This window comes from the organism of the source record quoted next, unplaced genomic scaffold (assembly GCF_019419815.1).
Source record: "Pyrus x bretschneideri cultivar Hongxiangsu unplaced genomic scaffold, Pyrus_bretschneideri_v1 Contig211, whole genome shotgun sequence".
NCBI lineage: Eukaryota > Viridiplantae > Streptophyta > Magnoliopsida > Rosales > Rosaceae > Pyrus > Pyrus x bretschneideri.
This window is the reverse complement of record NW_025999515.1, coordinates 52,712-67,052: the sequence shown is the minus strand read 5'-3', so window position 1 is coordinate 67,052 and position 14,341 is coordinate 52,712.

Below are 14,341 nucleotides of genomic sequence, written 5' to 3'. Positions count from 1 at the left end.
CTTAAATGTAGAAATTGTCGACCTTCTGCTTGTCTTAGGACCTTGTATTTATAAACTTCCAAAGCCATGCCTTTCGGTGGATTTGGCTTTAATTTGTGTCTTGATTTGTCCATGGGAGAACTTAGGCATGTTTTATGTCTTAATTTCAGCCACTTTCCCTTACCTTGGCCGAATTATAGGGCTTGTTACCTATTTTGTGAGCAATCTTCACTTCTTGCTTGTTTTGTGAAGATGCTTTAGCTTTTACCTTGCCGATTTTAAGATGGATTTTCTCCCTTTTGGCGACTTTTGGAAAGGTTTTATACTTCCTTTGCTTGATTTGTGTAACACATGTCTTTGATAACTTGTCCATTTGTGATGAGTCATATGCCACGTGGAGCTTTGTGATGTATCATTTATATGCAACGAAATTTACATGTCTACAGTAATGATTTGACCTTATATTGTCTACAAATCTCTTCGACAAGTCTGAAGCTTTACTCACCCTGAACATATAGTATACAAAGGCCAAACTTTTACAAGACTATTAACATCCACATGTGAAGCAGTTGCTTGCCAAAGCTCTTCAGCCCTCTTATATCTGTTTTCTCTCTTTAACAACGCAAACACTACAACCCCAGTGTGGGTTCTTAAGGTCACTATTGAGAGGTCAATCAATTTGTATAGCTTCCAGAGGGCTTTAAGCAACACATAGGCTTCACCTCTTTAGTAGCTTAATTGTACCATACAATATGAAGCATTATTAACATATTCTTCAACTATACTAGAACGTCAAACATTGTAGTTTCAAAAAATTAGTTGGGTTCCCATGGATATGGTTTGGAAGAAACTCATTTATTAACTCTTTGAAGGCCTCAAGCATTCTCTACTCCAACATTTACAAGAACTATGAAGTCGCAAGCTTCAATAACCTATAAAGCCATATTTGACAACATGCAAGTATTATATTTTATCTTTACTTACCAATGATGGTAAATGGGAAGCTTCGGTGGGTGATGCACACTAGTGTCCAAGGAAAATCATATTGTATCGTTTCTCCAACTCTTCAACAATGCGAGAATAACCCAACTCTTCACCACTTCAAAATTGCTTTGCACACTCTTGCTCAAGATTGTGCAAAGCAAAATCATATTATATGATTCCTCTGAACCTACAACTACTACAATATGTGGTTTGTCTCGCACACTCTTGCTCAAGAGTGTGGAAACAAAATCTACTTATGTGAGCTCTCCCACATTTTCTTGTTCCTAAATATAAAAAAAGGGGCAAAAAAAAGGCATTAAAAAATCTACCCAAAAAACAAAAGTAATTAATTTTTTATATTTAATTAATAATTAATTATTAATTGTTAATCAACTATGACATGTGGAAGAGGTCCAACAAAGCTTTGATACATAAGATACAATTACAACATGTAGAAAACCTCACACTCTTAATCAAGACTGTGCGAAGCAAATCAATTTATATGGTTATCCGAACCTTCAACACTACAACATGTAGAGAGCCTTGCACACTCTTGCTTAAGACCATGTAAAACAAATCAATATATATGGTTATTCGAACCTTCAACACTGCAACACGTAGAAAGCCTCGCACACTGTAGCTCAAGACCGTGCGAAGGAAAATCAATTTATAGGGTCATATGACTACCTTGGTGTAAATTCAAATTATGAAAGGGTGAAACTTCACACACCCTTGAAAAAGGGGGGAAGGGGGGAGCTTCACATGTTTATAGCTTCAACCTTGTGTCCAAAGAAAAAAGTTTCAACCACAAAGCTTTCCATTATATGTTACTATACTTTGGTACTCAGAAGTTTTGTGATTACTCAGCAGCTCGGGTTTTCCAAATCCTCAACCAAGAAGGTTTCCTCACTCGGGAACTTGGGGGAGCACTGTTTGTACCATACTTCACCACTCCAGAAAATACAGTGCATCGGTCAACTCCATACCTTCAAGGACCCACTGAAGAGTTCATGTGGAGGCACCTCTGCCAAAGCACATGAGTTCCTCTCCAATCAAGAGACCATTCACAATACGACACGTGTCAATATTAGAATAAAGCTCCTAGAGTCCCGCATCACCTGCAAACTAGAGTTGGAGATTCTCCTCAACTATGAAAGGAGTATGTTCTCCTACAATTAATGCCTAATGTCATTATTGTACTTAAACTTGTCATTAGAACTCACTAATGATGATTATGTTTGAACCTATGTATTGCGAAAACTCTTCACTATTAATAAGAACTTCTCTACCCTCGTGGACGTAGCCTAACTTTGGGTGAACCACGTATATCTTGTGTTTGCATCCTCATCTTTATCATCTTACATATTATCTTCACTAGGTGACTGAAGCAACCTTGTGAAGGTCACAAACTTGACATTTTAAGTTGTTCCAAAGTCTCACTGATTTTGTGCATCAACAGTGGGTAAGGACAAGGATATTTTATTCTAGACCCATCATGAGGTTTTTCCTTACCCATTATTCCAGCTAATCCCAGGAAATCAACAGGCAACTTTGAATTGGGAATTAAGAGTCATGATTTTATTGATAACAATTGTTAAGATAGAATTGAGTTTTGGCAAGTTCTTGATCAGAACATTGTTAGGAAGATTTGTAATATTCCTATCCCTATGGAAAATAAAAGCAATTCTTTTGTTTTGGGACCTTCGTCTAATGGTGAGTTCCCAATAAAGTCGGCAACTTGGATTCAGAGCCAAAATAATCAAGATGTAAGCAGACAAAAGTTGCTGAAGAAGTTGTGGAAGTTGTTAATTCTCCCAATGGTTTTTTGTGTGGCTCTTAAGATCATGGAAGGCTTCATACTAAGGTTCGGGTGAGTAAATTTGTACATAATAGTGATAAATTATGTCCTTTATGCAGCAATGATAAAGAGAATCCAGATCATCTTTTTCTCAATTGTGAGTATGCAAAGTTGATTTAGAATTTATCTCCAGTAAGTCCTTGGAATAATAATTAGGTGCATTTTAATAATATAATAGATTGATGGAAACTTTAAATACCACAAAGTTGAAGGATTTGAGTGACTTGAGTAAATCTCTCCTTGATTGCTGGCAAATTTGAAATGATAGAAATAATAAGTATTTAAGAGCACAAAGCTGGAGTATCTCAATTGCAGCAAGTGTAGGTTTGTTCTATTTTAACGATAATTGTAAACAGAAATCCAATAGTGGCACCAGTACCCTGCATCTCATTAAATGGCAACCCCCCATCATGGTTATATTAAATTCAATTTTGTTGGATCGATCAGTTCATAGAAAACTCAAGCTTTTGTTAAAAGGAATAAGGAGAGGAAACCAGTTGTTGCTAAAGCTTTTGATCTAGATGGTGTCACAATCTCTATGGCAGAACCAATGGCTTTAAGGAAGGCCTCAAGTATGCTAGACGTCAAGGTTTCAAGAGCATCATGGTGAAGGGGGATTCCAGGCTAATTATTCAAGCAGCGTAAGGTGCTTGGGATATGTTGGGGCCCCTTACACCAATTGTGGATAATATTAGATGGCTAGCCTCAAAATTTCAATGCATTTCTTGGAATCATATCTACAGTGAAGCAAACTTTGTGGTTGATGCACTGACACATTTTGGCTCACCTGATCAAGTTCTTACTTCTAAGAGTATTGTTTACCAAATTTAGCTATAGATGGTTTTAGGTTTAATTGTATGGGAAATGATTGTACGAGAAGTTTCAAAGAAGAAAAAAAAAAATGGAAACCTTTATATATACTCATAAACAACTCTAATTAATCTACATATCTCCATTGTTGGACAAATTGACTCACGTCAACAGTTACAATTGACTGACTAAACAACTTTAATTTTAATTTATTTCTGTGGACATGATTTTTATAAAGTGATTTATAATATGAACAATTTCGATCATAAGCACGAAGTTCTATAAATCGACTACTAAAAAAAAAGTAAAGAATTCTTCCTGCTTCTGTTTTGATCTTGTTTTCCTCTCTCCCTCTTTCTTCTCGCACTTCAGCTTCACAAAAAGCCTAAATCTAAAAGCTTCACAGTCGCCAGCCCTTTGCTACGACTTGGGGCTGACGGCAACCCCTTTCCTCCTTTCTTTTAGCCTCCCTCCCTCCTCCTCTCTGTCCTCCCTCACTTTCAAACCTCTATTTTTCTCTCCTATCTTCCCCTTCTCACTGATCAGGCCCTCCCCCCGCCATATCTCCTATCTTGTTCCTTCTTCCTCTATCCACGTCTCAACACCTCTCTTTAGTTGGGTGGAGTGAGGCTATTATCCTTCATATCGATAACGGCCTAATTTTGTTTCTTCTACACTAGCATGTTAGTCATGTTCACAGCGGTGGTAGTTCGGGTAAACATGTGGTTTGATTTACAGGTGGTTTGATTTGAAGATCTAAAGCTATTGAGGCATCCTATCGATTGGATTAGGTTTGCTGAGGCATACCCTTTGGAAGCTTCAACTCGATCCTTTAGTTTGGTTTGTGGTGCTGGCTGGCTACAGATTCATTACGGTGTAACACATGGCCTCCAAGTTGAGGCCGTTACCATTACCATTGGAATTTTGATGCACACTGGCCCATATCGTTGCTTCAATATGAGGATTACTGCTTCAATTTTGCTGTATTGCGATCCATGTGGACTTGGTGTCCACAAATCTTACCTTTTTCCCAATCGGAGAAAATGCTTGGTGGCTTTTGGCGCTAAAGATTTTATGCAGATTACTCTGGGCTCTTGGTGGCGGGGACGATGAAGTCCATGGTGGCTTTGTAATGTCATGGGATTTGCAACCTCTGTTGTCCTTGCTACCCACACACACATGTGGTCCTGTAGCCCACGCATTCTACCGCATTTGTACTCATGTCTTCTGTATGGACACGTCATCAGCTTTAGTTAAGTTCTAAGTATTTGTTTTGTAGCGCTTTGAGCGGGTTAGATTAGTAGATTTTGTGGTGCTTTTGTGATCTGTTTATGGCACTCAAGCAATTTATGTGGCTTCGTTGCTAATAACTTTATGTCAATTACCGGTGTTAGAACTGTCATATCTACCGGCTTTGTGACAGTTTTATACAGAACTCCTATTTGTGTTGGTTTATTGTAGTAGCAGTATAGCGGTTTAAAATCTTGCATCGTGTGTGAACTACTCCAGATCAAGAAATTAATTACTAGAGAAATTATACTTATTTAGCACCTCTTGTATTTAGTTGTTCTTAGTAATGAAACACATTATCGCTTCTATAGAAACAAAAAAAAAAAACAAAAAAAACAATCTTGAAGAGGAAAGTCTTTCTCTCACACTAAACCCTCTTAGGTTTATGTGTGTATGACTACTGGGTCTTTTTCACGCTAAGGCCGACTTCTTGGGTTCATATATGTATGACTGATGGGTCGTCTATACTTTTACCGGCTCAACTTTTTTGATGGCGGATCCTTTCTCCAATATATTATACCACCAATCTACCTTCTTGCTACAGAAAAGAGGAGAAAAATAAGAAGGAAGCCAAAGTCTGGAGACGAAGAGCAAAAAATTGCTTATAAAATACAGCTGTTGGCGGTTATAATTGAACATAAGTATGTAGTACATTAAATGGTTGAAACTTCGAAGAAAATAGCTCCTTTTTTTAATGGTGGGATGTTTGCTGAGCGGCAGCAACATTTTGAATTCTTCTCAACCCTTCATATACGGCCAATATACACGGTCAAATATACATACTACATATTAGAAAGTTATATTCACACACTATACATACTAATCAACGGAATAAAAATTATTATTAGACATTAATGTGTAAATGACTAAAAAAGTGTATAAAATTATTTTTCTATATAATATTTGTATGATATAATGGTGATATGAAAGCTAGCTAGCTTACATATGCATAGGCATGCATGACATGGTGGGTTTTGTTTGTCCTCGTATAGTGGAGTTTGCTTTGAAAGGGTCAGCTTTATAATTTAATATTTGTGATAGTTTATCAATAAGCTGCTCTACAATCTATATCATATATAAGCCTAAACTTCCAACTTCACAGGTGCTTCACCAACCAATTGTTCCTTGGTCACTAGGTTACTGATATGAAAATTAACTTAACACACAAATTAAATCTTTTTTTGACAATTGTAGTATATATGTAAGTAGGGATCGTTCTTAAACCGGGGATTATGAGGGATTGCTAAAACACTTTAAACTGACTCAAATAGATAAAACTAAGCTTTAAAACACTTAACTAAACTTAAAATACTCAAAACAAGTTCACAAGACTCAAAATAAGCTAAAAACACTCAAAACTGCCTAAAAACACAAACTGGGTAGATTCTGACTCTAAACATAATATTGGACAAATTCTAGTTTCAACTTGACTCAAAACACTTGAAAACACAATCTAAAACAGATCCTAACTAGTTAGACACTCTAAAATAAAGGGGGATTTGGTTTTGGACGAAAATAAAGTAAACAAAACAAGAACTAAAACTAGGCAGATTTGCACGAATTTGGTGGAAATAGATGGATGATGGGCTAGCTAGGAGGTCTTTCTCCACACATGAGATACTTGCATACAAAACAATCTCCAGTTGCTTTTTCAATGAATCATGAACCTCAACACCCTACATTAATTAGGTACGCTTAAATTAACCCTCAGATTTTCCTTAAGTCATTGAATTGAATGGAACTAGCGCATTACAATCAAATTATTCCTCAAAAGTTCCTTACATGAAAGCGCATAATAGAGAAACAATCAAAGATCATTAAATTCTATGAAAATCATAAGTGTTGACAAGGCATTAGTAACTATGAAAGCGCATGATACTTATGCCAGGAATTTACTTAACATGATTGTGACTAACAACCTTTACTACTTATGAATATAAGTTCACAACGATTAGGTGAAGCTCCCTTATATCCTAGCATCAGATGTATGCATGCAAATTAAGTGTACACTCTCAACCCACATACACAAACAAGTTTTAATTCAAACAGATAAGTAAATTGAATCCACAATTCATGAAATCACTGTAGACATCAAAATTTCGGTGAAATGAATGTTGACCAATAATTAAAATTTCAACGCTCACGTGTCACATAAATTTTACATGTAGCGTGTGACTCAACGAAAAATCGAAATAAATTGGAAAAGTCATCAAATAGGACACGTGTCAATACCTGGCAGAAATTATTTATTTCATCTAATTATTTAAATCCAAAAATCAAGTTTTGGAATTCTATAAATAGGAAGCCAAGGCATTCATTTGGGGGGGGGGGGGGAGAAAGAAAGGAATTTTAGAAACCTACACCAAAACCTTGAACCTTTCAAACTCTAAAGCTCTCAAGAAAATCCCGAAGGATCAAGAAAACACTCTTCGTTCTTCGTCAAATCCTCCTTCAAGGTCAAGCCCCAACGGCCCTTGAAGAACTTCCACCAACTCAAGATCAAGCCCCGACGGCCCCTTGAAGAAAGTGTTCATCATTCATCATCCATTCATCCTAAGATCAAGCCCCAACGGCCCTTTGGATCAACAATCTCAACAAACCTATACACCCATTCTTCAAGATCAAGCCCAACGCCCCTTGAAGAAAGTGTTCATCATTCATCATCCGTTCATCCTAAGATCAAGCCCCAACGGCCCTTTGGATCAACAATCTCAACAAACCTATACACCCATTCTTCAAGATCAAGCCCAACGCCCCTTGAAGATCCATTCATCAACTGTTCATCCCTAGATCAAGCCCCGACGGCCCTTTGGATCAACAGCTCATCCACAAACCTACACCCTACGAAGATAGAATCAGAGGATCCAATTACAAAGAGATTGTAACCCTAAAAATCATTAATATAAAAAATATATTTTGTACACGTATTTTTGTTTCTTGTTTCAGGAATTTTTCGTGTTTACAAATTTGGCACGCCCAGTGGGACATCTCTACCTCTTATCTCTATCCTCAAATCATCGAAAAACGCAAATGGCATCAAGAAAGGATCAAGCTATTCCTGCAATCAAAGCAAAGATCAAGAACATCATCGCCGCAAGTGGTGATATTTCGGGCATCATAACCCGAAGTAAGGCAAGAGCTCTTTTTGCCGCAGCTTCCGCCCCTGCATTAACTTTGTCAAAGGAACAAGAGCACCTGAGGTACGAGCCTGTGATCACCCTAGCCTCGCTAAGGGCATCAAGGGGGGAAAGCCCGAGGAAATACTCAGAGTCCCTACTCTCCGACGCTGATTCGAGCGGCAGTACAACCATGCAAGTCATGACCACTGGAGCAACTTCAATCGAGGAACAGCTATCTCAGATGAATGAAGCAATCGCAAAGCTCACACGGACTATGGAAGAGAAGGACTTGCAGATTGCCGTACTCGTCAACCAACTAGATGCGCGGCCCGACGTGAAAGTTGACCCAAATATTGGCCTAGTAAAGAAAGAAGTCGACGAAAAAGAAGAGCCTCCATCGGAGAAAGTCGAAGAGAAGCTGAAGATAGACCAAGCAACGGCGTTCATGGGATCTCTCTCTATCCAACAGCTACAGGAGATGATTGCAAGCACTATCAAGACACAGTACGAAGGAAGCTCACATGACTCCATACTGTACTCAAAGCCTTATTCCAAGAAGATCGATGCTTTGAAGATGCCAAGGGGTTATCAACCCCCAAAATTTATGCAGTTCGATGGAAAAGGCAACTCGAAGCAACATGTCGCCCATTTCATTGAAACTTGCAGCAATGCTGGGACAGAAGGGGACTACCTCGTCAAACAATTCGTGCGTTCACTGAAAAGCAATGCTTTTGACTGGTACACCGACCTCGAACCCGAGTCTATCAATAGTTGGGACCAGCTAGAAAGGGAATTCCTCAACCGCTTCTACAGCACTCGCCGTACTGTAAGCATGCTAGAGCTGACCAGTACGAAATAGTGGAAAGATGAACCTGTCGTTGACTACATCAATAGATGGCGCTCCTTAAGTCTAGATTGCAAAGATCGGCTTTCTGAAACCTCTGCCATTGAGATGTGCGTTCAAGGCATGCACTGGGGGTTACATTACATCCTCCAAGGCATAAAACCAAGAACATTTGAAGAGCTAGTAACTCGTTCCCACGACATAGAGCTGAGTATCGCTAATCACGGGAAAAAGAAGCCGATTACTAACTTCAACAAGGATAAAGTATTCGCCCCAAATGTAGACAAGACAGGGAAGAAGCCCGCTAAGGAAGCTTTCACTGTCAACACTACCCCCATCAAGACCTCCTCAGCACCCATCAAGACCTCCTCAGCGCCCATTAAGATCTCCTCCAAGAAGAAAGCAAATGAGATAAAGACAAGTGAGCCTTCTCGCACCCAAGACAGATACAAGAGCACCTTGAGAGTGTTGGAACAGAAAACTTACCCTTTTCCTGACTCTGACATGGCTGCCATGTTAGATGACTTGCTGGAAAAAAAGGTGATTGAGCTACCCGAATGCAAGCGTCCTGAAGAAATGAATCGCACAAAAGATCCTAGGTACTGCAAGTACCATCGTATTGTGAGCCATCCTGTTGGCAAGTGCTTCGTTCTTAAAGAACTCATCATGAAGCTAGCACAACAAGGGCAAATTGAGCTCGACCTTGAGGACACGGCCGCAACGTATACCACTACAATTGCGTTTGGATCGTTTAATCCTGTGCTTCTCCAAGCGAGACCTGACCATTCCCGTGAATGCTCAAGCTGCACGACACCTCCTACATAACCATCACTGGAAAGAAGCAACCAAGATGCACATGCTGATAATGAAGAAGGATGGATATTGGTAGCCTACAAAAATACAAGGAAACCAAGACCACGAGTCATACAGCCAAATGTGGAACAAAGAAGAAATTACCACGGCCGCAACAATGCGAAGCCTAAAAAAAACATAAAGCATAATAAAACAACATATGCTAGGGAACCTATGGAGCAGGAGCCACGCATTCCCGTTTCCTTGCGTGAGTACTTCCCGAATGACTTTTTCCAACAGTGCACTACCGTGGCCTGTCACATGGTTGAAGTAGAAATAGAAGAGCCCTCAAAAGGCAAAGCTATCGCCACTGAGGTAGAAAAGACCCTCACACCTGAAGAAGGTCTGCCAACACACTTTAGCATCGAGGAAGCGCTACCATTGCCAAAAAAGATGCGAAGAGCACTAGCAGCAGTCTTGGCAGGTAACGGCGACCACAAAGTGCAAGAAAGTAACGACGAAGGCTCGAAGCTTCAGCCACATGAATGTGCCACATGTTGTGCCACCCATGACGTAATTAACTTCACTGACGAAGACCTACTGTTGGGATCAAAGCCTCACAACCATCCTTTCTTCGTCTCCGGGTACATAAGGGAATACAAAGTCAACCGCATGCTTGTGGATGGTGGGTCGGCCATAAACATCATGCCAAAATCAACAATGACCATAATTGGCATCAAGGTGAATGAACTATCCCTGAGCCGTCTGCTGATCCAGGGTTTTAACCAAGGAGAACAAAGGGCGATGGGCATGATCCGAGTAGAGATGACCCTTGGTGAGCTCAAATCAAGCACGATATTCCACGTGATTGATGCAAGAACTTCCTACAGCTTGCTCTTAGGAAGACCTTGGATCCACGCAAATGGGGTAGTGCCGCCACCCTTCACCAATGCCTAAAATTTTACCAAGAAGGAGTGAAGGTGATCCAAGGTGACACCAAGCCATTCACCGAAGCCGAATCACACTTTGCAGACGCCAAGTTCTATATGGATGAAGACATGGTACCCGAAGCCCTTCCAGAAGATATCAGATCCACGGGCAAAACAGCACCTAAAAGGCAGGAGTGGCAAGTCATGCCTAAAAAGCAAAAAGAGCAGACTGTGCCATCTTCAAGCAAAGACGATGATGAGTTTGCTAAACCTGCAACAACCAAAGGGAGTAGGATGCCGTCAGAAGGACCGAACGCACCCATATTTCTGTATATCCCGATGTCAAGAAGAAAGAATGGTCAATCTCCATTCGAAACTGGAACAAGAAAAGCCGACACACAGTGGCACATGGATAATGTGAAGTTGCTCAAGACAAATGCAGTTTTGCCTTTGACACAGCTAGGGGGTGCTAAGGTCGCAAGACTACCACAAGGCTTCATAAAAGCTCTACCAAAGAAGGTGGAATCAAGCTTTCTTCTAACCAAGAGGACCGAGGAAGGTTTCGACCCTAACGCCTACAAACTCATGTCAAAGGCCGGGTACGACTTCGCTTTTTCTGCGGTGGCTGGAAAGAAGGTTTCAAACACTGTCAATGACGAAGAACGTAACCTCACCAAAACTCAAAAGAAGTTGAAGGAGCATGGTTACGGAATTGACAACAACAAAGCCGGACTTGGTTTCACACCAAATGCACCTGTGATGATTTCAAACAAAGCGAAAAACACTAGCACTCAATACGTCAGCGTGAGCATTGAACAAGACCAAGAAGAGCCTAAACCCTCCCCTCGGACGTCGGTCTTCGATAGGATGAGTCATTCAAGCTCCAGAACTTCAGTGCTTAATCGCATTGGTGGTCAAGACCGAACCTCTGTCTTCAAGAGGCTTAACGCACCGACATCCCAAAGCTCTGTTTTTGAAAGGTTGTTAAAGCTTAAGAAACAAAGCAACACAGTTATCTCTCCTCTGCGACGATCAGCTTCAGAAAGATTTGAAGATAATGAGAAGCCTTTTGGAAAGAGGAAGACAACACCAAAGGAAGAAAAGCTCGATGGGTTAGCAGAAAAAGGTGACGTTCGAAGCTTGATTCCTTCAAGGATGAAGCGCCAAGCAATCCTAGAGGTCGACACAAAAGGACCACTGAAGGTAAGGAGGTGCATCATCGTCCACACTGGCAAATCTTCATGCCGACAAACCCAAGAGAACGGCACTGAAGATGAAATCCCTAAGAAAGATGTCACTTCTGGCTCTTTCGACTGAAAGTCTTCACCTCGACTGTTGGTGAAATTGAAGGATGGACTCATGTCACTCCGAAGAAATTGCACGAGAAACATATGTCTTCTCCACAAGTGCACCAATCAGAAAGGAGGCAAAACAGCTCTTGTCAACCTCCAGAACAATGTGAAAGTGTTGGAGATAATGAAATTTCGACACAAAGATCGTCCATCCCCATCACAATGTGCGACCTCTTCCCAGAAGACTTCTTCAATTACTCGGTCAAGGCTCTTTCCTATGAAGATTGCGTAGAACGCCTCTCCCAGAACACCAGACAATCCTTATGCCAACAAGCTCAAGAAGACAGCACTGAAGAGGAGATCCAAGATGTTTTCCACATCACGGTTCAAGAAGGTAAAGAAGACGAAACCCCCGAGGAAGATGTCACTGCTGCACCACCACAGCTCGAAGATGGGGGGCAAGCCACGGTCGATGATCTCAAGGAACTCAACTTAGGTACAAGCAAGGAACTAAAGCCTATCTTCGTAAGTGCATTATTAAGTACAGATGAGATAGAGGAGTATTATCAGCTGTTGTTAGAGTACAAAGACGTCTTTGCCTGGACCTACAAAGAAATGCCCGGCCTGGACCCTATCATCGCTGTTCATCATCTTGCGGTCAAGCCTGGAACACGACCGATAAAGCAAACTCAAAGACGCTATCGATCTGAGCTTATCCCACAAATCGAGGTCAAGATCGACAAGCTAATCGAAGCAGGCTTTATTCAAGAAGTGCAATACCCCAAATGGATCTCCAACATCGTCATTGTCCTTAAGAAATCAAGACAAATACATGTTTGCGTAGACTTCCGGGACCTCAACGATGCTTGCCCAAAGGACGACTTCCCCTTGCCAATCATTGAAATCATGGTGGATGCAACCACTGGCCATGAGGCATTATCATTCATGGATGGCTCTTATGGGTACAATCAAATTCGCATGGCCCTCGAAGACGAGGAACTAACATCCTTTCGTACTCCAAAAGGTATCTACTGCTACAAGGTGATGCCCTTTGGTCTAAAGAACACTGGAGCTACGTATCAACGCGCAATGCAGAAAATCTTCAATGACATGCTACACAAAAACATAGAATGTTACGTAGATGATGTGGTGGTTAAGACGAAGAAAAGATCAGACCACTTGAAGGATCTGCGAATAGTGTTCGAAAGGCTGCGAAAATACAACCTCAAGATGAACCCGTTAAAGTGTGCGTTTGGCGTCACCTCTGGAAAATTCCTCGGCTTCATCGTTAAGCACCATGGTATTGAAGTAGACCAATCAAAGATCAAGGCCATTCAAAGCATGCCCGAGCCAAGAAACCTGTACGAGTTGAAAAGTCTACAAGGATGGCTAGCCTTCATCAGACGCTTCATCTCCAACCTCGCAGGGCGTTGTCAACCATTTAGTCACCTTATGAAGAAAGATGTTCCATTCGTATGGGACAAAGCATGCCATAATGCTTTTGAAGCATAAAGAAATATTTGTCAAGTCCACCTGTCCTGGGGGCACCTGTGCCCGGGAAACCACTCATATTGTATATTGCTGCTCAGGAAAGTTCAATCGGAGCACTCTTGGCGCAAGAGAATGAATCCCAAAAAGAAGGAGCACTTTACTACCTCAGTCGAACTCTCACCGGCGCTGAATTGAACTATTCCCCAATAGAAAAGATGTGCCTCGCTTTGGTGTTTGCCATTCAGAAACTCAGACATTACATGCATGCTTACACCATCCACTTGGTTGCTAAAGCCGACCCTGTCAAATACGTTATGACTAAGCCAGTCTTGACAGGGCGACTCGCTAAATGGGCTTTGCTTCTTAATCAATATGAGATCATCTACATCCCAGCTAAAGCCGTCAAGGGACAAGCGCTAGCAGACTTCCTTGCCGATCATCAATCCCGGCTGATTGGAAAATCTCAGACGACTTGCCTGACGAGGAGGTGTTCTACATCGACATCTTCCCGACATGGACGATGTTCTTCGACGGATCCGCATGAGCAAACGGAGCGGGGGCAGGAGTAGTATTCATGTCGCCACAAAGGCAAATACTACCTTACTCCTTCTAACTGAATGAGCTATGCTCCAATAATGTTGCTGAGTACCAAGCATTGATCATCGGGCTCCAAATGGCGATCAACATGGAAATCACAGCTCTTGAGGTATATGGCGATTCCAAGCTCATAATCAATCAACTCTTAACTGAATATGAGGTGAGGAAAGATGATCCCGTCCCATACTTCAGGCTAGTGACCTAACTGCTACAAAAGTTCGAAGCTGTGACACTAGAACATGTGCCAAGAAAGGAAAATCAAATGGCAGACGCTCTCGCCAATCTAGCCTCGAGTATGACACTAGGAAAAGATGAAGTTGCAGACGTGCCAGTTTGCCAAAGATGGGTGATTCCGC